Source organism: Phascolarctos cinereus, unplaced genomic scaffold (genome assembly GCF_003287225.1).
Source record: "Phascolarctos cinereus isolate Bilbo 61053 unplaced genomic scaffold, phaCin_HiC Scaffold_1;HRSCAF=81, whole genome shotgun sequence".
Classification (NCBI taxonomy): domain Eukaryota; kingdom Metazoa; phylum Chordata; class Mammalia; order Diprotodontia; family Phascolarctidae; genus Phascolarctos; species Phascolarctos cinereus.
Window position 1 is genome coordinate 78615963 of NW_027555514.1, and position 22809 is coordinate 78638771.

General features: G+C 37.3%; 1 protein-coding gene across 1 annotated transcript in view; it reads left to right on the plus strand.

The window, feature by feature from the left end:
- ADARB2 (adenosine deaminase RNA specific B2 (inactive)) overlaps nt 1-22809 on the plus strand; it is a 651932-nt gene that overhangs the window by 74608 nt on the left and 554515 nt on the right. The window lies entirely within an intron of this gene.

Consider the following 22809-nt stretch of genomic DNA (forward strand, 5'->3'; position numbering starts at 1 on the left):
TACCTGCCTACTTGATTAATTTGCTACCTCGTATAACTTTCCCCGCACCTATTTAAATTTTCTTTTATTTATTATACTATTTGAATTTCATTTGGAGAATTACTTGGGTAAACAACCATCATTTTCTAAAAGTGTTCTTTTCAATATAGGGGGAGAGAAACTGAATATATGATTTCGTTAGTATAAGGAGATTCTCAATATGAAAACTTCCTCTACATTGCAGGTCAGCAGCTTAAACTGTAATTTACAGTCTTAAAGAGTAAACTAGAAACTGAAAGGTCAGATGACTTGCCCAGGGTTACATAGTCAGTATGTGGCAGAGTAAAAACATGAATTCAGGAATTCCTGGATTTGAAACTAACTCCCTACTACCTCTCCATCATTAAAAAAAAAAAAAAAGCAAATGTCTCTAGCAAGCTCAAGGGTCATTATTTACTTGCAGTCGCATTATTCTGCTCATTGAGACATCTTTCTGAAGATAGATATGAAATCATTTGAAAGGGGGAGTATGGAAATTTTGATCTGGGAATGGGAGAGGGAGAAGTCTCAAAGTCATGGAACATACCAGAGGATAAGGATGTTCTAGAGCAGAAATGTCAAACATGTGGCCTACAGGGTTGAATGCTGCTTAAACCAGATTGAAATGTAATTGGGAAACATTTAACAAAATAAATACCAGAACATTTAACACAATAAATACAAAACAAATACAAGAAAATGTAGGTAATGTTAATATGTGGTTTTCTAAGTCAATATATACCAGTAGGGTGTATGAGGTAGTCAGGGAGGACTAGCACCGCTGGTGTGAGGGTTTGCCAAGCCCTTTTCAGGGCTGCTTATCCAACTTTTGTGTCCACCTGTCAACCAACCTGTGGTCCCAAGAAGCTGTAGCATGCACAGCAGCCACACCCAGGTAAAACTGCCTCTGCAGATGAACTAAACCAGATTGAAGGTAACCAACAGTCCTCCAACTCATCAGTGAGTTAGAGGATGTCTACCCCAAGCTCTTAAAGACTTCCCCTGGTGGAATGGGCAGATGAGAACAATTTGTTCCAATGGCCCTGAAGGTGTGATGTCATTGGTCTTCAGAAACAAAGGATCAACAACAACGTCCATAGGGATACTTGCATACAGTTTAGATATTTCTATTTGAGTTTGACACCACTGCTCTAGAGGGATGGACTAGGAAGCATGAGGCACTAGATACCTTGGGAGCTAAAGAAAGCATGACTATATGATAAAGTGGAGAAAGGACACAAAAAGAGTATTAGGAGGATGCCAAAGACCAGCTTTAACGAATGTTGATGAAGACTGACCCTGTGCCCAGAACAGATGAGAGGATTTTCATAATCTTTTTTTTTCTTTCCTTTATCTTTTTTTCATTTCTTTTTCTTCTCCCTCCCTTCTACTAAATAATATCAGCTGCTCCCAGAAACCAGAAATTAGTCTAGGAAGGAGGTTACCAGAGAAACCCTTGAAATCTTGAGACTACTTTTGCAGAATCTGCCCCACACAAGCAACTAGTAAGGAACAAGGTATTAGCTAGTTCATTACATGACCATACAATATTTTGTGAGCAGGCAGCTGGCAGCATCTTCTATGCACATCACTTTATCCAACTGCTTTAAAAAGAATAGCAAATATATTTACACTAATTGTAGGCATTTTAACCACTTCACTATGGCAAGGATCTATGTTTTCCCTAAATGATTAGTCCACCTTGCTTTCTGGAGCATCTCTTTCTGCTTATATTCTTTATGCCTAACATAGTAATGTGTCAAAACTACATCTTTGTGTTGCTCTGTGGAAGATATACAAATTTAATTCTTCAAAGTCTGAAGAACAGCACCACTGGAAGAATGTTGTTGATAGACCTGGCACTGCCTTTACTGATACAGAGTTTTAAAACTTGCTATGGCTAGGAGTGTCATTATCCTGGGATCAATATAATGAGAAGTCTTTCAAAATTTACTAGTCCTCAGACAAGAGACATCAAAGTTCATTAGCATGCTTGTATTCTGAGTCTTTCCCAGTGTTGTAGGACTTGAAAGAGTTTGAACTCTGGGAAGTTTTTTTAGCAACATGGGTCAGCTATGTGCCACAGTGAAACTTTAAAGTAGGAATTTATTGGAGAGTTTCAATATAGTATAATATCAACATTTTGCAGTAGCTTAGCTATATTAGAGTTCTGAGCTTGGAATCAGGAAGACCTGTATTCAAATCTTGTTGGAGATATACACTACCTCTATGACCCTAGGCAGCTCACTTCACTCTGAGCCTCAAGTTTCTTCATCTGTAAAATGAGATTTTAATAGCTAAAGGAGTTGCGGGGGTCAAATGAGAAAATGTTCATAGAGTGCCTTGCAAAGTTTTAAAAAAAATAACTCTAGATAGCGTTGTTGAGAAGCATGTAGTGTTAATGAGTCGAGGTCATGGATTCATTACTCACTTGAGTTTTATTTTGTCCTATGACCCAACACTAAAATAATAGCTACCATTTATGCAGTGCTTTAATGTTTCAAAGTGCAAGCAGTTTACAAAATATTTTCTTATTCAATCCTCTCAACAACATTGAGAAACAGATGACATTATTATTTCCCCCATTTTACAGATGAAGAAAGCAAGGAAAACAGAAGTTAAGTTCCTTACCCAATAAGTTCCATAGTTAGTAAGAACCTGAGATTGCATTTGAACTCAGGTCTTCCAGACTCCAGGTCCTGTCCACTGCAACACACAGCTCCCTGTAGAACTGAGCTACTAATCCCATCCAGCATTTTGGAGCACATCTTTGCCATCAGTCACCAGTAGGCCCAGACAGGAAAGTGTCTAGCCTGACCCAGCTTCAATTGTATATGTCTCAGTTACCAAAACCACTTGCCCTAATGAGGCTATCCTTTCATCTTCACATCCAATGTACAATGCACCACTATTATAACATCGATGATGATCCAGCATTAAAAATTAATTATAATGATCATTGAAACTGAAATTGTATGTGTTTGTCACCTACCCAAAGTGACCTTTGGTGTGAATTACAGGACAAATCATTCTAGAGAGGTTAGGCAGTCAACTGGGACATGAGACAGCAAGGTGTCTAAAGCAACACCCATACAGTGACCTTCCAGGGCCCTGGGAACTCAGACCTCTGGAAATGTCTGATCCTTGGAAAGAAACGAGAAATGAAGAAGGTGTGGTTGCAGATAACGGTTTTAGCTCTATTTCAAAAATGTTTGTCAGTAATAAGAAAAGTAGAGTGCATATTTCCTAAACTTTTTTCTTGCATAAAGAATTTTAAATTCAATTTTATGTCAAAATAATAAAAGAAAAGAATATAAGATGTGAAGTTGAGTTCTTTGAGAGAGAATGGAATAAATCTGACTCCGTTTTTTCCTTTTTTGCTTCCATTCACTCCTAAGAGATGCCCAGTTTCGCTTTTTTCTTCATATTGCCTTTTGTTCTGTATACTAGCACATATATTCTGATTAATTTTGTAATATTTATGATGCTACAGTTAAACCTTGATTAATAACCAGGTTATCAGAAGCTTAAATCCTACCCTACTTTCCCTTACTCCAAGAATTTTCTCTCAACTTTAAAAAAATTACAAGAAAACAAGTGAATATTAGTGTTTATTTAAAAAACAAAATTTATCTCTAGGATGGAGCCTAGATTCAGTGAACACTTAGCTCAGTCTCCTACACATTTTGCATCTGCCACATGCAAATGCATCTGTGATCTCATTGACTTAAATGGTCCCTCCAACAAAACAGATTGAAATCCCAGCTCTTCCCATAGAGTGTGACTCTTTCCATGTGCTCCCATGAATTTACAGCAGTGGAGATCCACTCGGTGGGATGGGAGACTCCTCATTTGCCCCTTATATGCTAAAGATCAATCAACAAACATTAACCAAGTATATCCATGTGTCAGGCATTATGCCAGGCACCAGAGATACCAACAGAATGCCCAGGTCACTTGTTACCTGTTGCTTTTTCACAAATCTGACTCATCTTCTTTTTGACTCACACATGTCCCCAGTGACATTTTATTTTTTGACTGTTGTTTTTACATATGATAATGAAACCCTATTTCCCAGACTACACTCACCACTAGGAATAGAGCCTCCATCATTTGAGCCACCACCAATATCTCGGGGATGATCATCACATGAGATCGTTAACAGAGAAATGTCCATACCAGGACAATGTCTAGTTAATTCTTATAAGTGAATAAAGGAACCCTAACAGCTCCTTTTTTTACAAAAAGGATTCACTATTACTGTGTGCTTGCTACACCATAGGTTTCTAGGGATTGTCTTTCCATAGCCTGATTCTCTAGTAATTCATCAAGTCTCCCTCCATTCAACAAGCGTTTATTAAATGCCTACTATGATGCCAGACACTTTGCTAAGCATGAGTGACAGAGTTTATAGCAAACCAAATCAAAATAAAACAGCCATTACCCTCAATGAGCTTACATTCTATTAGGGGAAACAATAAATATACGTGGGTTTATATGGTATGTGTATATGTACGTAAGGATATATATGTGTATGTGTATGTGTATACATATATGTGCATTGTATTGGGCTGTGTATTCACATATGCATGTGTGTATATATGTATCCATATGTGTTTCTATGTACATGTAATTTCAGGGGCATGTGTGGCTGCTGAGGAGATCTAGAAGGGCCTTAGGTAATAATAGAACCTAAACTAAATTTTGAAGAAAGCTAAAGATTCTAAGATGTGGAGGTGAGAAGGGAGTGCATTCTGACAGTTTGTGCAAAAATGTCCAGACAGAAGATCGAATTTCAAGTATTAGAGAATACCAAGAGTTAAACCTGGTGTCCGCATTTCACTGAAGTGTCTTTTTGTCCTTGTTCAACTCTTGATATCTAAGGTTTATCATCACCTCAGAAGGCTCCCAGCATCCAAGTCTGTTGTGGCCCTGGTCCATGTGATAACAGTAAAAATGACCGAGATCTTTTGCTTCCTTCAATAACTCACATGTTCATCAATATTTGCAAAGGTCATACTCTTCTTGTTTACCACTCTGAGGGAAAAGATGGTACCAATAACCACTCCCCACCACCACCACTATCACTGAATTCCTTACTGATTATTGTTATTTTTCACTATTCTTTGAAGGGAGCGGTTCAAAACCTAAAGTCCCAGTAGGGAAGTAAACATAAACAGAGCTCTCTTAGGTTCTTTCTGTAGTGATGAAGGCAGGGAATAGGTAAACTTTCCCTTGGCTAAGGGTACTAAAGACATGACTAAGCTAGAACCACAGGTTTTTTCTCCCCTGAGGGTAAGAAATTTAGAGAGCAAGAATAGTAATATATTTGATCAACCTTTCTCCCGTTTCAGCAACCTAAAAATATCATCATGTCCCAATCCCAATGTTATTAAAAGAAAATACATTTTTATTGACACATCTTATTTTTACGATGCCTACATTTCCCCATTTGTCCCCTCTTCTCTCTCCTTCCAGATTGCCATAACAATGGAGTTGTAACATTAGTGATCATTCGCTATGGATTTTTTTTTTGCTTTGTCAAAAGGTGTTCAGCATACGTTAAGTTGCTAGACAGGTGAGTAGCAGGTAGTTGAGGAGTTACAGTAGTTGTGATACTTCAACTTAGGATAAACCAGGTACTTAGTCCCATATGCTGGGGATACACATGAAGCAACCCGAGTAATTTCTTTGTTCTTCAGCTCATTATTGTTTGAATTCGCATTTGGAATTGATATCTACCACTTCACGTCTGGAGAAAGTTATTCCATATTCCTCCTTAAAAAAAAAACCAAGAGCAATGGTTTAACCAAATACTTTCTTAAATTATCTTTTTCTATAGTTTTAACATTTATTTTAAAAGAAAATTTCACTACTGATAACATTGAAAATACACAACCTTAGTTTGTGGCATTTAGGGTGACCAGAAATGCTGTTTCTTGTTTACATTAAGAGCATACAACAAATAATTTAGGAACCATTTGGAAGCATGTTAAGTATGGGCTACTTAAACTGTCAAGGATCCTCCAATTATGGTAAACATCCCTTTGAATATTCAGCTGTGAAAACAAGCAAAGCTTCTTTCCACTAGAGATCAGAATTGTGCTTAGGTGGCTTCTTTTTAAGTAACTGCTGCTTGTAAATGTATGATTCATTTTCATGAAATGATTATGAGTGTTATCTACAAAATGAAAAGGTTTTCATTAGCAAAGATGTTTACTAAAACTCAATTTATAATTTGGTTTCCAATTTCATTTATACTCCATGGCATATAAGCATCAAATTAGAGTGCCCTCATATTCCTTTAAAAAATGCACCTAAATAAAGCATTCATATGATTTATATTGTTGTTGTTGTTGTTTAGTTGTTCAGTCACGTCCGACTCTTCATAACCCCATGGACCACAGCACTCCAGGCCCTTCCATTCTCTACTATCTTTTGAAGTCTGCCCAAGTTCATGTTTATTATTTCCATGCCACTATCTCATCCAACATCAGGGTCTTTCCCAATGAGTCCCATCTTCTCATTATGTAGGCCAAAGTATTTAAGTTTTAGCTTTAGGATTTGGCCTTCCAGTGAACAGACTGAATTAATGTCTTGACGTACTGACTAATTTGATTTCCTTGCTGTCCAGGGTACTCTCAAAGCTCTGCTCCAGCGCCACAATTCAAAAGCATTGATTCTGTGGCTCTCAGCTTTCCTTCTAGTCCAACTCTCACAGCCTTAGTAAATTGCTACTGGAAAAGCCATAGCTTTGACAAAACAAACCTTTCTTGGCAAGGTGGTGTCTCTGCTTTTTAGTATGCTGTCCAGCTTTGCCATAGCTTTCCTTCCAAGGAGTAAGAATCTTAATTTCGTGGCTGCAGTCACCATCTGCAGTGATTTTTGAGCCCAAGAATATAAAATCGGACACTGCCTCCATTTATTTCTTCTCTCTCTTTTTTCCAGGAAGTGATGGGACCAATTGCCAAGATCTTAGGGTTTTTTGACTTTTTGATGTGAAGCACCAAGCTATCTTGTACACTCTCCTCATCAAGAAGTTCTTGATTCTTCCACACCTCTGAGATTCTTGATATCTCTCCCGACAAACCAATTCACTTTTTAATTCATCCAGCCTGGTATTTCATATGATATACTCTGCATGTAAGTTAAATAAATAAGGCTACAGTATACAGACTTCCTGTACTCCTTTTCCAACCTTATATCAATCAGTTGTCCCACGTTTGGTTTTAACTGCAGCTTCTTGGCCTGCATACAAATTTCTCATAAGTAAGGGGATTTAATACTACCACCTCTTCGAAGACTTGCCAAATTTTGCTGTGATTCACATAGTCAAAGGTTTTAGTGTGGTCGATAAAGCAGAAGTAGATGTTTTTCTAGAAGTCCCTTGTTTTCGCCATAATTTAGCAAATGTTGGCAATTTGGTTTCTAGTTCCTCTGCCTTTTCAAAAACCAGCCTCCTCAGGGGGCAGCTAGGTGGCTCTGTGGATAGAGCACTGGCCCTGGAGTCAGGAGGATGCGAGTTCAAATCTGGCCTCAGACACATAACACTCACTAGCTGTATGACTCTGGGCAAGTCACTTAACCCCAATTGCCCTCACCAAAAAATAAAAACAAAAACCACCCTCCTCTTTTGATAATTCTTGGTTTATATATTGCTGAAACCTAGCTTGCAGAATCTTAAATGTTGCTTTGATGGTGTGTGAAATGAGTGCCATTGTTCAGTAGTTTAATCATTCTTTGGTACTGGCCTTCTTTACTACTGGGATGTAAACTGATCTTTTCCAATCCAGTGGCCAAATTTGCTGACTTATTGAGTGAAGTACTTTAACAGCATCATCTTTTAGAGTTTCAAATAGCTCAGTTGGAATTCCATCACCTCCATTGGCCATATTGTTGGCAGTGCTTCCTAAGGTCCACTTGAATTCATTCTCCAGGATGTGTGGCTCTACATAATAACCACACCATCATAGTTATAAGTAATGCTAAGATCTTTCTTGTATAAGTCTGTGGTGTATTCACATGAAACTTTCCTTTGATAGCTCTAATTTCTTGAAGAGATCTCTTTCTTTCCCATTCTATTGTCTTCTATTTCTTTGCATTGCTCATTTAAGAAAACCTTATCTCTTCTTGTTATTCTCTGGAATTCTGTATTCAGTTGGATATGTCTTTTCCTTTCTTCTTTCCTTTCCCCTTTCCTTCTTTCCTTGGCTATTTGTAAAGCCTTATCAGACAGTTACTTTGCTTTTATTCCCTCTTTTTATTTGGAATGTTTATTTGTTGCTCCCTCCTATACAGTGTTGCAAATCTCGGTCCATAGTTCTTCAGGCAATCTATCTACCAGATCTAATCCCTTAAATCTATTCATCACCATATATATATATAATATATATATATATATATATATATATATATATATATATAATATATAATACATACACACACACACACACACACATATACACACACACACACACACATATATACGTAATGTTATTATGTTATTTAGGTTATACCTATATGGACTGATGGTTTTCTCTACTTTCTTCAATTTAAGTCTGCATTTTTCAATAAGAAACTCATGATCTGATCCACAGTCAGCTCCAGGTCTTGTTTTAACTGATTGTATAGAGTTTCTCCACCTTTGGGTCTAAAGTATATAAGCAATCTAATTTCTATATTGACCCATTTGGTGATGTCCATGTGTAAAGCAGCCTTTTGGATTACTAAAAAAAAGAGTGAATGTTATGACCAGCTCATATAATTTATATTCTCCATTAAATGTATGCATCAGTTCAGATTACCAAGAGGAAAACAGAGAGATCCTACTTACACTACACTAACAGTAACTCAATAATTATTATGTAGCATTTAATTTAATGGGGTTCATCATCAATGGCTGATTCAAAGGCACATTTCATGATGTACTTTCAAAATTAATTATATTTGGGACAATTATGAATTTTTTTCACAAATATGCTTATTACAAAGTCATTCCCAAAATTTCTCTGTCTCAAGGTTAAAATTATTGTTGTGATTGATGTTGTTGTTGTTGTCATTGTTAGGGGGCAACTAAGAAGTTCAGGGATGACATTCGAAAAAAAAAACATCACTGGCTTTGGCAACTTGGGTCATGGTTTCTATACAATATCAATCTATATTCTACAAATTGCTCAGTCGAGTGGTTGGATAATGAAGTTATTTCAAAAGATCAATGCTTTTTCAAATGCTAGAAAAGAGAAATGATAAGGTTTGAAGACTTAAATTTCAGAGAAGTACATGTGAATCTATTGAGATCTTTTCTGGTGTATTTGTGTATGGGCAATATTCTGCAACACATTACTGAAACACCTGCATTCATTAGATTGGTAATAAAGTAAGCTATAAGTAGAAAGTTTTACACTTGGAGAAAGTACCTTATACTGCACAAAGGGCAAGAAATGCAAGTGTGTCCACTCCATGATATAGAGAAAGTGATCATGGGATATAGGTATGAGATCATTTGGGGGAGGCTATAGGGGAAGTACCAAAGGAGGAGGCATCATCTCACCTGGCTAGTAAGCAGCTTCCTATTTTAACTAATTATTCTTTCCAAGTAGGTAAACCCTGTTACCAATGACCTATAAATGCTGCCACTGTACCCTGTGATAAAGTTCTGGTTGCCCTCCTTTGCTACACTTCTGGTTATAAGCATTCCATTAGAATAATTGAATGTTTTGCAGATAATAGTGTTGAGGTTTTGGGAAGAAGAGATGAAAAAGCAGCAAAGCATAAAACCAAAGAGTAGGAAGGGTCCTGAAAGGGCATTTAGTTCAATTATAAAATTAGTCACTGAACACAGACATATTGGGCCAACTTGACTGTATTTCTTTCACTATGTGTTCATATGGGAGCCTAATCTTTCACATCTGCCCTAAAATATTCACAAGGTACAGAATGACAAAGAGAAGGGTGGGAATGAGAGTTGAGTGTGGCTATTACAGCCCATTAATATGTGACTTAGTGCTACATAAATCAAGTTATATACTAGTTGTTTCACAATGGAGCTTATTTTCTAAGAGAACTAAAATTCATCTCTTCATTTATTGATTCAACATTTATAGTACACTTACTGTATGCTAGGCACTGTGCTCAGCATAAGGAATATAAATGAAAAAAAAAAAAGACCTGTCTTCCGTGGAGCTTATATTCAAATATAATGCATATGTGGGATGTATATATGAAATCAAAGATTTTATGAACTTGCTTGTTTTAAGTCTTAAATGATGAATTCAATTTAATGTGAAATGAGTTTCTAATATGAATTAATATATAAAAAACCAAACAAATACCAAAAGAAAGAAATTTCAATATCCAGAACACGTGAGACTATGTGACTTCTTTACTAAGGGAAGTGAGAGATGTTCCTCAGAGGAAAATCAAAGGTAAATGTCATTATATATCAATGATGAGGTTGGGATTCTGAAGAATATCAGAAAAGTGGGGCTTGACATAAACCAGAAGCACATTGTCCTTTACACAGTTCCTGAAGTATGGTAGCAGATAAGTAGCTGTCATTAAAGTCAAGAAGACCTGGGTTCAAATCTCACTTCTGATGCATAACTGTGTGACCCTGGGCAAGTGATTTAATCTCACACTGCTCTAGGCAACTTTGTAAAACTATAACTTATAGAAAGGTGCTAAATTGAATTAGTAGAGGGAGTTTCCTCACCCAAAATTTCCCTATACCACTGAAATTACAAGTCCAGTCCCTGTCTCAACCCTCTACAACTACCACAATAATACTTGCAGCGGGTTATGGAAAGAGTACTGGCTTTGTGTCACAAAAGAAACTCATTTTGAATCATCTTAGGCACTTAGCAGTTTGTGACATTGAACAAGACAAAAACCACTCTGGCACTCAGCTTCCTCATGTATAAAAGATGATAATGTCTGGATATACACAGGTGTATACACACATATACACACACACACACACACGTATGTGTGTGCATGCATGTATACATACATGTATATACACATACATATATGTATACACAATACATGTAGGTATGCACATATATCTTATACACATCTACATATATGTGTGCATATATATTGTATATACATACATATATTCAAGGATAAACTAGATTTGGACAGTGAGAAGGCAGGTGAGGAAATACAAATGCAGAGGCAGAGATAAGCTTGGCATCTGCATGGGATAGGCTCAGCAAAAGATTGGTTTGTTTTGGAGAGTAGCAGATATGTTGTGTAGATAGTAGAAGGAAATATTTGACACAATATAATCCTTGAGGGCAGGGACTATTTGTACCATCTTTGTTGAATCCTCAGCTCATAACAGTACTTTGCACATAGTAGGTACTCAATCAATAACTGCTCATTGATAAATTGAACAGATTATAGAAGGGCATGAAATCTAGGAAGGGTTTAGATGTTTGGTACAAAAATAACAAAAAATTTTAAACATTTTTGGTGAAAGATCTACATTTAATTTACTTCAGAAAAGCTCCTAATTCAGGATTTCATAACCTGAGGTCTATTGTTTAAAAAAATTAATAACTGGATTTCAATATAATTTGTTTCCTTTGTAATCCTGTGTATTTTATTTTTTATCATATCATTTCCCTGCTTAGTTACCTGTAATAGTTCCCTATTAACTGTTACATTCAAGTCAAACTTCTCAGTCTAAAACCAAGGCATTACATCAACTGTCGCCTCTATCTGTCCATACTCTTCTCTCCTGACTCTCACGTACAGGTTTCTACTCATCAGGTGTATGGATTTGGGGTCCCTTCGAGTGCAGCTTGCTTGTTCCTGACTTCATGAATTTGCATCTTGTTTCCTCAAACATCGGGTGCTTACCTTCATCCTCTCTGCTAAAGTTCAGCCACCTACTCCAAGAAGCTTTCCCAGATTCCCTGAACATGATCATCCCCAATCTTAATTTGTCAGTATAATATTGAGATATTTGAGTTCACATAAATCAAATCAAATAACATATGAAAGGTGCTTGGAAAGCCGTCGAGTGCTCTATGTATGCAACCAATAGGCTGCTAGTGATTATCATTATCATTTATAATTATTTCTTTGTAATTATTATCATGTTTTCCCCCCATAGTAAAAAGCTATATTTGTAGGCAAAGGACTTGAATTCAAAATGTATGTAGACAAATAACTTGATTTCTCTTGAGCTCTGTTTTCTCAATTATAAAATGGAGTGGGGGAATGGAGTAGGGGAGGAATATATTTAATCCCTCTTAGGTCCCTCCCAGGCCTAAATCTATACTTCTCCATGATGGAATAGAAAAACAAATGCCCTAGCCAGGGAGTTTGGCAACCTAAGTTCTTGTCTTGGCTTTCCCAATGGTTAATTGTATGGTTTTGGACAAGTTGTTTAACCTGCCTTGTAAGCATCTTTTCTTAATATTAACTAGTTAGGCACTGTTTCCACTTTATTTTTGTATCTTCAGGACCTGGCACAGCACACGGCAAAGAGCAGGCTTTTAATAGTTATTGACTGATTGATCTATGAAATGAGAGCAGGAGCAGGTGATCTCAGAGGACAACTCTCAGAACTTTTACAGTCATATGCACAATTCTCCTACCCTCCCACCCGCCAGAATGAGATTGGTGATTACTAAGAACAAACTTTGTACCACATCAGTATCCAGGGTTGTTGTTTTTGTTGAGTCATTTCAATCTTGTCTGACTCTTCATGACCCAAATTGAGGTTTTCTTGGCAAAGATACTGGATAGGTTTGCCATTTCCTTCTCCAGCTCACTTTACAGGTGAGGAAACTGAGGCGAACAGGATTAAATGACTTGCCCAGTGACCTGCTAGGTCTGAGGCCAGCTTTGAACTCAGGAAGATGAATCTTCCCGACTCCAGGGCCCACACTCTATCCATTGCACCACCTACCTGTTAGAGTTCTTTACATAAAACACTACCTGAATCAACTTACAGTGATTGTAAATAATTTTATATTAAAGGTCATATAAAATTTAAATATTAAACATGGTCTGGGGCAAAAATAAAAAAGAAACTGAGGCAATAGCTAATATTAAAAAAGTGATGCTGAAGATGACAGAGTAAAAGCAGTGACTTGCTTGAGCTCTCCCCAAACCCCTCCAAATACTGTAAAAATGGCCCTAAACAAATTCTAGAGCATCAGAACCCACAAAAACACAGAGCGAAACAAATTTCCAGCCCAAGACAACCTGGATGGTTGATAGGAAAGGTCTGTTGTGCCAGGTTGGGAGAGGAGTGCAGTTCAGTGTGGGCCCCACAGGCAAAGACTAGGCAAACCTAGAGCAGGCCTCAGGGGACTGAATCACGGGCAGTTGTAGTGGCTTCCAGAATTCTCAACTCACCAATGCCAAAGACAACTTAGAAGGCCAGTGGGAAAGGTCTGTTGGACCTGGGTGAGAGAGGAGCATGGTCCAGGGATAAGAGAAGAGGAGAATGTGTGTGTCTGTGTGTGGTGGGGGGGGGTGATAGAAGGGAAGGCAGATTAGGGGAAGAGGTATTCAGAATGCATGCCATCATGGGGTAGGGAGAGGGGAGAGAAGGGGAGAAAATTTGGATCCCAAAATGTTGTGGAAGTGAATGTTGAAAACTAAAAAATAAATTAATTAATATAAATAAATAAATAAAAAGGTGATGCTTACAATAATCCATGAGCTAGGCTCTTTTTCATATTATTTTTAGTTCTTATCCTTTCTGGGAATATAGGGACAGTGGGTGAGAAGAAGTTGTGTTTGATTCAAAAATTTTTATACTCTTTTGAACTTTTAATTAAAAGCAGGCAAGCAAGGAAACAAACAAAAACAATAGTCTGTCACCATCCCTCCCCAATACTATCTTCAGACTTCAAACAGCTAAACTCAGAATTGGGAAGACCTGAGTTCAAATGCTTCTACCTATAGAAACACTGTGTGATCAAGGCCAAATCATTTAACCTCTCCTGAGTCTCAGTTCCATCATCTGTAAAATGTGGCTAAATTGTTATGAGATTCACATGAGACAATGTGTGCAAAGAATTGTGTAACTTTACGGTAGTGTGTAAAGGCCAGTTCTTAGTAATATGTTAGCTAATATTATTAGTAGTATTCCTTGAAACTTTGACTTTTTCTAGTTCAGTCCCAGTCCATTCTAACTTCCCTGGGGTTTAAGGGAGCTTTGCAGAAGACTTAAATTGTCAAGGAAGCAAAGTGGGAATAGGCCCTTAGTCAACAGGTTGTAATTCTGAGATATAAACTGATACACCAAAGAAAAGAGTGCAGAGGAGTATAGAGGAAGAAAAAAGGGAAAATATGGCAGAGCAGGGCCCATCAACCAAACTAGAATAATAACAATAGTTAAAAATAATAATAGCTCACATTTACATTGCACCTACTATTAGCCAGGCACTCTGCTAAGCACTTTACACTTACTTCATTTGCTCCTCACAACAACCCTGTGAGGAAGGTGGTGTTTATATCCCCACTTCACAGATGAGGAAACTAATACAAATAGGTTAAGTGACTTGCCCAGGGTCACACAGCTAGTAAGTCTCCTAGGCAGAATTTGAATTCAGATTTTCCTGGCTTGAGTCCCATCAGCTCTCCCTACAATGCCTCTTCACTTTGTTGTTGTATGGTCATTTCAGTTGTGTCTGACTCTGTGACCCAGTGGATCACACTGTCCATGGGGTTTTCTTGGCAAAGATACTGGAGTGGTTTGCCATTTCCTTCTCTACTGGATTGCGGCAAACAGAGGTTATGACTAGCCCAGAGTCTGAGGCTGGATTAACCTCAAGTTTTCTTGACTCCAGGCCCAGCACTCTATCCACTAAGCAACTTAGCTACTTCTTGTACCCCATGGCTACTATACCTTTAAAACCAGGACAGAACCTATCTCCAAAACTGAAATAGCAGACAGCACCTCTGAAGTGGGATGTGGAAAGACAGGAATGTTATCAAAACATTGGGTGTAATGAAGAGGCAGGAAAACAGCAGAGTGCAATGGATACAGTGCAATATTTAGAATCAGGAAGATCTGGGTTCAAATCTCACCTCGGATACTTACTTTGTGACAGAAGGCAAGGCAGTTAAACTCTCTCTGTTTGAGTTTCTTGATCTGTAAAATGACATGTTTGGAGTTGATGGCCCCAAAGGTCCTTTTTAGTGCTAAATCTATGATTCTATAATTTTGGGGCTAGGCTAGGTACAGAGTGTCTACCATACACTGGTAAGAGGCCAGGACCCAGACTTGGGAAATTATTTCACCAAGCTCTTTCTACCTCTATCAGTGTGATGGGTGGGACTTTTTGAGTCCAAGCATTAGGGCAGTTTTGAGATACTGAAGAAATGTAGGGGTTTTATAAAGAGTGACAGGGCCTTTTCTAATTGGAGAGAAGGCTAGAAGTTTTTATATTAACAGCTTCAAGGCATAAGCAAATCCATCTTTGGCAGAACAATTGTTTCAACCCAATCAAGACAGTGTTTAACCCAGCTGCACTTTACTAGACTGGTTTAGTTGTTTCCTGGTTGTTTCCTGGTACGGATATTACTGACAGATTAAAGTATTATCTGGGAAATACTCTTCTTCAAATAATCCAGGCCTACAGGAAGAAGCATGTACATACATTCCAGTGAGCCTGAGTTCCCCAGGCTTTCAGAGTTCTGATATTTCTCTCTACAGCACAACTTACTCCTATGTTGCTATATATTAGATATCTTTCATATACATTCAAGGGGATCTCACTCATGCCCTGAACTCTGAGTCCCTTTTTTCCCATAGGCTACAGCAGTTTCTTTGATAGAGAATCTGACAGAGTTTTTTCATCATAGTTCCCAAAGCTGGAATTGCTGCCTGAGCCTGGAGGGAGGGAGAGCTTATAGGACCCAATGTATAGCATATCCCATCTACCCTTATGCTTTCATTCATAGGAATTCCTGGGCATCCTCTAAGGTCTCTGAACCTATCTGTAGCATATATGGCTTCTTTAGTCCCACTGGACCAGATCTTCAAGATCCCTGGCACTCACATTTACCCTTTGTCCCCAGAATACAAATTCATTCTTCCTAAATAACTTCACATTATGCACAGACCCATAGTATCATAGCATGGTGCAGCCACTGCCTTTCCTTTTCCCCTTCCCAAAATCTTTATACACACACACACACACACACACACACACACACACACACACACACACACACCGTCATTTAAGGGGGGAGATTTAGGGGGATAAGTTTGTTATGGCTGCTCTCACTGCTCAGATGAAAGGTTAATCACCAAAACTAATCCTTCTAGTGAAATGGAGGCCTACTGGGCCTTCCCACCTGTCTTGCTACTGCCTACTACCTTGTTAGGTCTTCATATCTGTCTTGCTTCTTCACCCTTCAGACCCCGGGAAACCCCTTTATCTGACCTAACAGTCAGTGAGTCAATAAATATTTAATCACAGATGATGTTCCAAACACCTGAGTGCGAGCAATACAAATAAAAGACAGCCCTGCTCTCAAGGAATTTACAATCTATGGGGGACATTCTCCAGAACCCTGGGCCTTGCCATGTGACCATCCAAGACACCTTTAGGCTTCAGAAGATTTTCCATTTGCCCACAGTGTTTTGTCTCCCACAGTTGGAATAAAAGCTTCATTCAAACAGGGACTCTCCTTCTATCTCTTCTCCAGCACATGATAAAACTTTAATAATTATATTTTTCATTAGGGGCAGCTAGATGGTACAGTGAATAGAAGGTTGAGCTCAAATTGAGCCTCAGACACTTACTAGCTGTGTGACCCTGGACAAGTCACTTAACCCTGTTTGCCTCAGTTCCTCATCTGTAAAATGAGTTAGAGAAAAATATGGCAAACCACTCCAGTGTATTTACCAATAAAACCCCAAATGAGGTCACAACAATAACAACAGCAACATTTTTTTCCCTTAATTCATATGATTCCTGAATAGACCAGTGATGAAGCAATATCCTCACTTTTCTGGAAGTGGATATTAACCCCTCCATGTTCCCCTTAATCCTATGGCTCTGGTTACAACTTTCCCTACATTGAGCTCCTTCCATAGGCAGGTTATTGCATATCTTTGCAAGATTATTTGAAGTTCCGTACCATATTATTTGAATTTTAGAAGAATTTTCTTTCAGGTATTATAAGTTATTTACGACAGAGAAGCAACTTCAATTAAGGGAAAGGCAGGATTTTTTCACTCTTTTTTTGACTCCTTTCATGTTGTAATAAATCAACTTATGTTCATTTTTGTTTATTAGTATTATATAAAGTGGATTTGTAGTATATCTTAATTCAAAGTGTTAGGTTTTTTTTTCCTGTTTCCAGTATTACTTCTTGCTGTGCGCATTTTGAAATATGTATTTTGTCTATTGTTTGTAGAAATGCCTGATACCGTTCTTTAAATGTGAGAACACTCAATGAAAAGAAATCGAGAAAAAATGAATCACTGCATTGAAACAAAGCTTTTTCTCCAAGAAGGAATAATTCCTAGGTCTGAATTATCATGGGCACCTAGAAAACTCACTGGTCTTCAGACAATCATCACTAAGCTCCTGCTCTCTGTCACCCAACCCCTGCTCAAGAGGACCTTATAGCCTAGCATGGGAGCAAGACTAGTAGGAGCTTAATAAATGTTGATTGATCGGTTGATTGACTAACCGTGGAATGATAGCAGAAAAATATAAAGGAAAATAATATCAAAGCGCTAAAAGATAGAGTGTGGGGCCTAAGATTAGTAGGAAATCAAAGACTAGTGAAAGTCAGAGCACTTGGACAAAGTTCAGTGGAGCAAGTGGGAATTAAGCTGGATTTGAAGGTCAGCTAAGTCACCAATCGTTCTTTTGCAGGACCATGGCCCTTTTAATTCATATAAATCATTCACACACTAGGAAAGCCAGGTTGGCTTGGTATACCTCTTAAGGTGAGCTTAGAGGGATTTTTTTTTTGCTCTTTTCAAGAGGAAACAAGCTTTTAATAAGTACCCACTCTGTGCCAGGTACTGGATTCTTAGCAAGGGGACCAAATCCAAGAGTTCTAACACATTTGGATGAACTGTTATCACCAACTTCAGAGAAAAGTAGACTTCTCTCCAAGAAGAAACTAAGCCTTCTCTCCTGCAGAGTTTGAACTTTGCATCTTTCATTCCTAAGATAAGATGAAAGTCTGATAGGCAGAGAAACCCTGGGGCAAGCCAGTAAAGATGGTCATTATCATTTATTAAGCAGGTGTTGGAATGAATTGGTCTTTTATCGTAATGCAGATTTATAGTGCATTAGGCAATCCATTTTTCAATTTAGGGTACTGCCTCTGATAAATTAACAGATGTCGATTGATTTCTTTTTCCTTCAGTCCCCCTGTTTACACCTGACAGGCAGTGCTTTATAGCTGAGCAGTTATTTGAAGTTATAAACATTATAATTAGCAATTTTTTAATTAGGCTGACAATTAACAGGAGATTTGCAAAGCTGCTAATTTGACATGTCATACTCTCTGCAGTGTTTATGTTAACCACTACTTGAGTGATTCAATTGAACAGAACCATGGTGTCTGGAAAAAATCAATCTTGGAAGAACCTTTTCTCCTACTTGGTTAGCATCGTGGCACTTCAGGCAGAGAAGTGGGACTTCCGTGAGAGTTTACAAGATGACAATGCCAACAACGAAAATTTAAACAATAGGCCCCTCTATGTGGAGATGAGGCCCAGGTCTCACAAAATGAAAGAGCTGGTTCTGCTCTGAGAAAATGTTGTCTTCAATCCAGGCTGCTGGTGCTGCTCCCAACACCACCTAAATACTTCCTTGTGTAAATAGTACAGCAAAGATGAAATGAAGTACAATTCATTAGAAATTTGTATACCACCTAAATACCTGAATACAAGTTTTTCTCCTTGGAAATTACGTACATACATACACATATAGACACACATATGTATATACATATAAGTGTATATACATATACAATGACAGGAAATTAATATAAATGTTAACATAAAGACAGAAATTGTTAATATCAAATATAATATGGACTGCTACTCCCTTAAATTTCAATAATGTCCTTATATTCGTACTCTTAAGATATTTACTATTGATTAGGTTGAGCTGAATCACATCCTAGGTCCCCCCACCCAGGGATGTTACCTTGTGGGAAACCCAGCTCAAGCTGGATCTCAGCTTCTAGGATTCATGGCATTAAAGCCAAAACAGCCAGAATGAAGTGGTTTTCCTTGCCTAGATTGCTAAGGGCCACTAGGGTCTCATGACCAGGCCTTGCTACCTCACCTATCTCCTCTCCCTTTCCTCCTAAAACTATAAGAACTTTTTCATAGGTCAATTTGCTTGGGAAATTGACTGGACATCTCCCCCCAGAGTGGCAGCTTTGCTACCCTGTTATCTCAATTAAAGAGGCTTTATTCCACAATGCATGGCTTTGATTTATTTCAAGATTTGACAACACCAAAGCAAAGTTTAAAAAAAAAATTAATCCCCTCAACTTTTTTATTTTCTTTCCACAAGACTTCTCTGCAAAGCAACTTTCCCCTCTTTTAACACTTTAACCCTTTAGAAATTTTTTTTTATATAATTTGTACTTCGACTCGAGTGTATAACATATTTGACCAGGAGAATATAAGCTTCTTGGGAGCAGAAACTATTTATTTCTTTTTATTTTTTTATCCCTAATGCCCTAATACATTACACCCTCAATAAGTTATGTTGAATTGAATTGAATTGAATTTAGAATTCTAACCCTAAGTATAAGGATCACTGGATGGGTGAAAGACACTTTAATGTGCATTTGACGTCCCAGAATTCTTCTTTGAAGTGTTAACTAGGAACACTACAGTTAAGGGACTTTTGTCATTCCTGGGAACCAAAATGTAAGTCCTTTGTATATAAATATACAAAGATGAAATTGTTATTATTATTATTATTATTATTGATGTAATTAAAAAAGTAAGCCACATATGCATTAAACACCTTTTATATAGAAGGGGCTAGGTATACAAAGACAAATATGAAATAAACCATCCCTCAAGCATTTTAGCATTGTAATACAGAAAATGACATGTACAAAAGACATACATAGGGATAGATACTATAGCTGTAAAAGAGATTTGAGGTAACCTTGGAAGCAAAGACGCTATATCAGAAGGGTCCGTATCCTTTTTTTTTTTTAAATAGAACCCTCTGTCATTCTGGTGAAAGCTACAGATCCATCCTCAGAACAATGTGTTAAAATGCAGAAACTATAATACATAGGATTACAAATGAACCAATTACATTGAAATACGGTTAACAAACATAAATGTATTCATATGTGTGCATATATCTATGCATGTATATGTATAGACACATATAATAAGTTTATATCTATGCATGTATATGTATAGACACATATAATAAGTTCATGGATCACATGTTAACAATCCTTTTTTCTAGCATGTGGGGGAGGGAGGGATGAACAAAGAAGGAATAATTCCTTATTATGATTCTTTGTTGCAAATTAAGTAGAGGAGAGAAATTTAAGCAAATACATCACTATATTTATATCATTTCCGTAATGATATAAATGACAATGATACTGATGATAGTTGCATGATAGAAAGCATAACGATAGTCTTGACTTTGTGGTCAGAACAGTATTTTAACCTAATGCGTACTCACAGAGAAAAAAAGAGAAGAAATAAGATCAATTAATTTTAAGATATGGTAGTGAATGCTTGTTCTCCCAATAACACTTTTTTTAAAAAAATGGAAGGATTTTTAGAAGATGAAAGAGTCTGGAAATTTCAAAATACTTTAGTAACTTCTTGTTTCTCCTCTCCCAAGGCTAAAGCATACACAAGAATTTGAATGTATAAGTCATTAATTAAAACTTGCAGTGCTATCAGAAACCATTTATTTGAAGTTGAGAGATGCTGCTATGCTTTGATTATCACTTTTTACTGCCTTTATATTTTACAAATTTAGATCTAAAGAAATTTGCCACCAAGGTAACATTGGGATCTGAAACTCTCTGGGTTTAAATTTCACAGTACCTTTTACTAGTTAGTGTGGCACAGTGGGTCAGGCTCATATTTCTTGGGAATACCACTATAGTATGTTGTAACCACTGCTCACATAGTAAGAAATCATAAGGTCATACTTGTTATTTTTGTTTTAAATGGTTTAGTGGAATTTCTAGGCTCAGAAAGAAAAAGTTTCATTTTAGTCTTGTTTCTGGGTCAGAATCTACATCATGGCACTCGGTTTTATTTTTGCCTGTGGCAGTAATGCTAGGATAATCTCTGCTATTTCAAAGTTCTTCAATATAACTAAGTCTTTAAGAAGATATGCTTCCCAGTTATATTTCACAGCCACCAATTTTCATCAGCCTGCATCACACTTGCTAATGAAATATTTCAGACAACAATGAAAATTAGTCACTCAACAAAATACGACTCTTAACACTTTGATAATAATAATAACAACTTGCATTTCTCTAGTGCTCTTAACTTTCACAAAGCACTTTCCTCACAAAAAACTCTGCATGACAGTTTGAGTGCATTATCTACATTTTAGTTACAAATAAGGAAATGAAGACTTTAAGAGACTAAGCAATTTTTCTATGATCACCTAGCCAGCATCAGACCTGAGGGGCTTTCTCTCTGAAGTCTTCTAACCCCACATCTTGTTCTCTTTCATCTATGTCTGTTATTCTGCTGTAGTAAATAAATCAAGATGCAAACAGACAGTGACTTCGACCACAGCACTCCATCTAGAAGGTGAATGAAAAAGGATCCTCAACAGTGGGAAAAAAGTGCTGTTGTAAGGACAGTGAATTTGTTCTTCAGGAGAAAGTAGGATCTATTGCCGGGGGAAAAAAACCTGCAAAATTAAATTTACTCATCCTTCACAGATTAATTCTTCTATTTTGCTTCATGAAATTCAGGTTGTAAACTAGCAGGAGAACAGATTAAAAAAAAAACAGTGAGAGGGCAAGTGTACTTTCTTGAAAGAGACTGATAGACAGGAGTCTTGATGGGCCCTGCTAGAAGCCAATACACTACAGAGTGGCAGGTGATGGTAACGGAAGAGATTAGAGAAGCAGCAAAATTGGCAGCTATTAAGTTATCTGGGGCCATTCAGTGTAGGGGCAAACATGCCTCAGTGCTCCCTGAGAGAACTACCATATTACAGCACATTAAAATTTTCACTGTCTATTCTCTATGCCAGGTATGTTCTTCCTTCTTATCTCTGCTTCCTCACTTCCTTCAAGTCCCAGCTAAAATCCCACTTACCTTAGGTAGAATTCCCAATCCCCTTAATTCTAGTGCCTTCCTGCTGTTGATTATTTGCTATTTATCTGGTTTATGTTTATTGTGTAAATCCCGTTGTTTGTATGTTGTCTCCCTTATTAGACTGTGCAGCTCCTTGAGAGCAGGGCCTGTCTTTCATCTCTTTTTGCAGCCCCAGCTCTTAGCACACTGGCTGACTGTAGTCAATAACATGATCATGATATCTTGGGATAATGACCCTGCTTCATTTTTTAAAAAAAGCTAGTCTACTACTGAATTATTATACTATTATTTATTAAATATATGTTATATATTTATATATTAAATATTACACTATATATATTAAAGTCTTATTGATGGCATCTTTGATAAAAAATACCTAAAAAGCAGAATAGGGAGCCTTTTTTTAAGTGATGTTTCTCAGAAGCACATATCTTTACTGCCACATAAATGATTAAAATGTGAAGAGAAGATCTGACTAGGTTTATGTTTGTTGACTA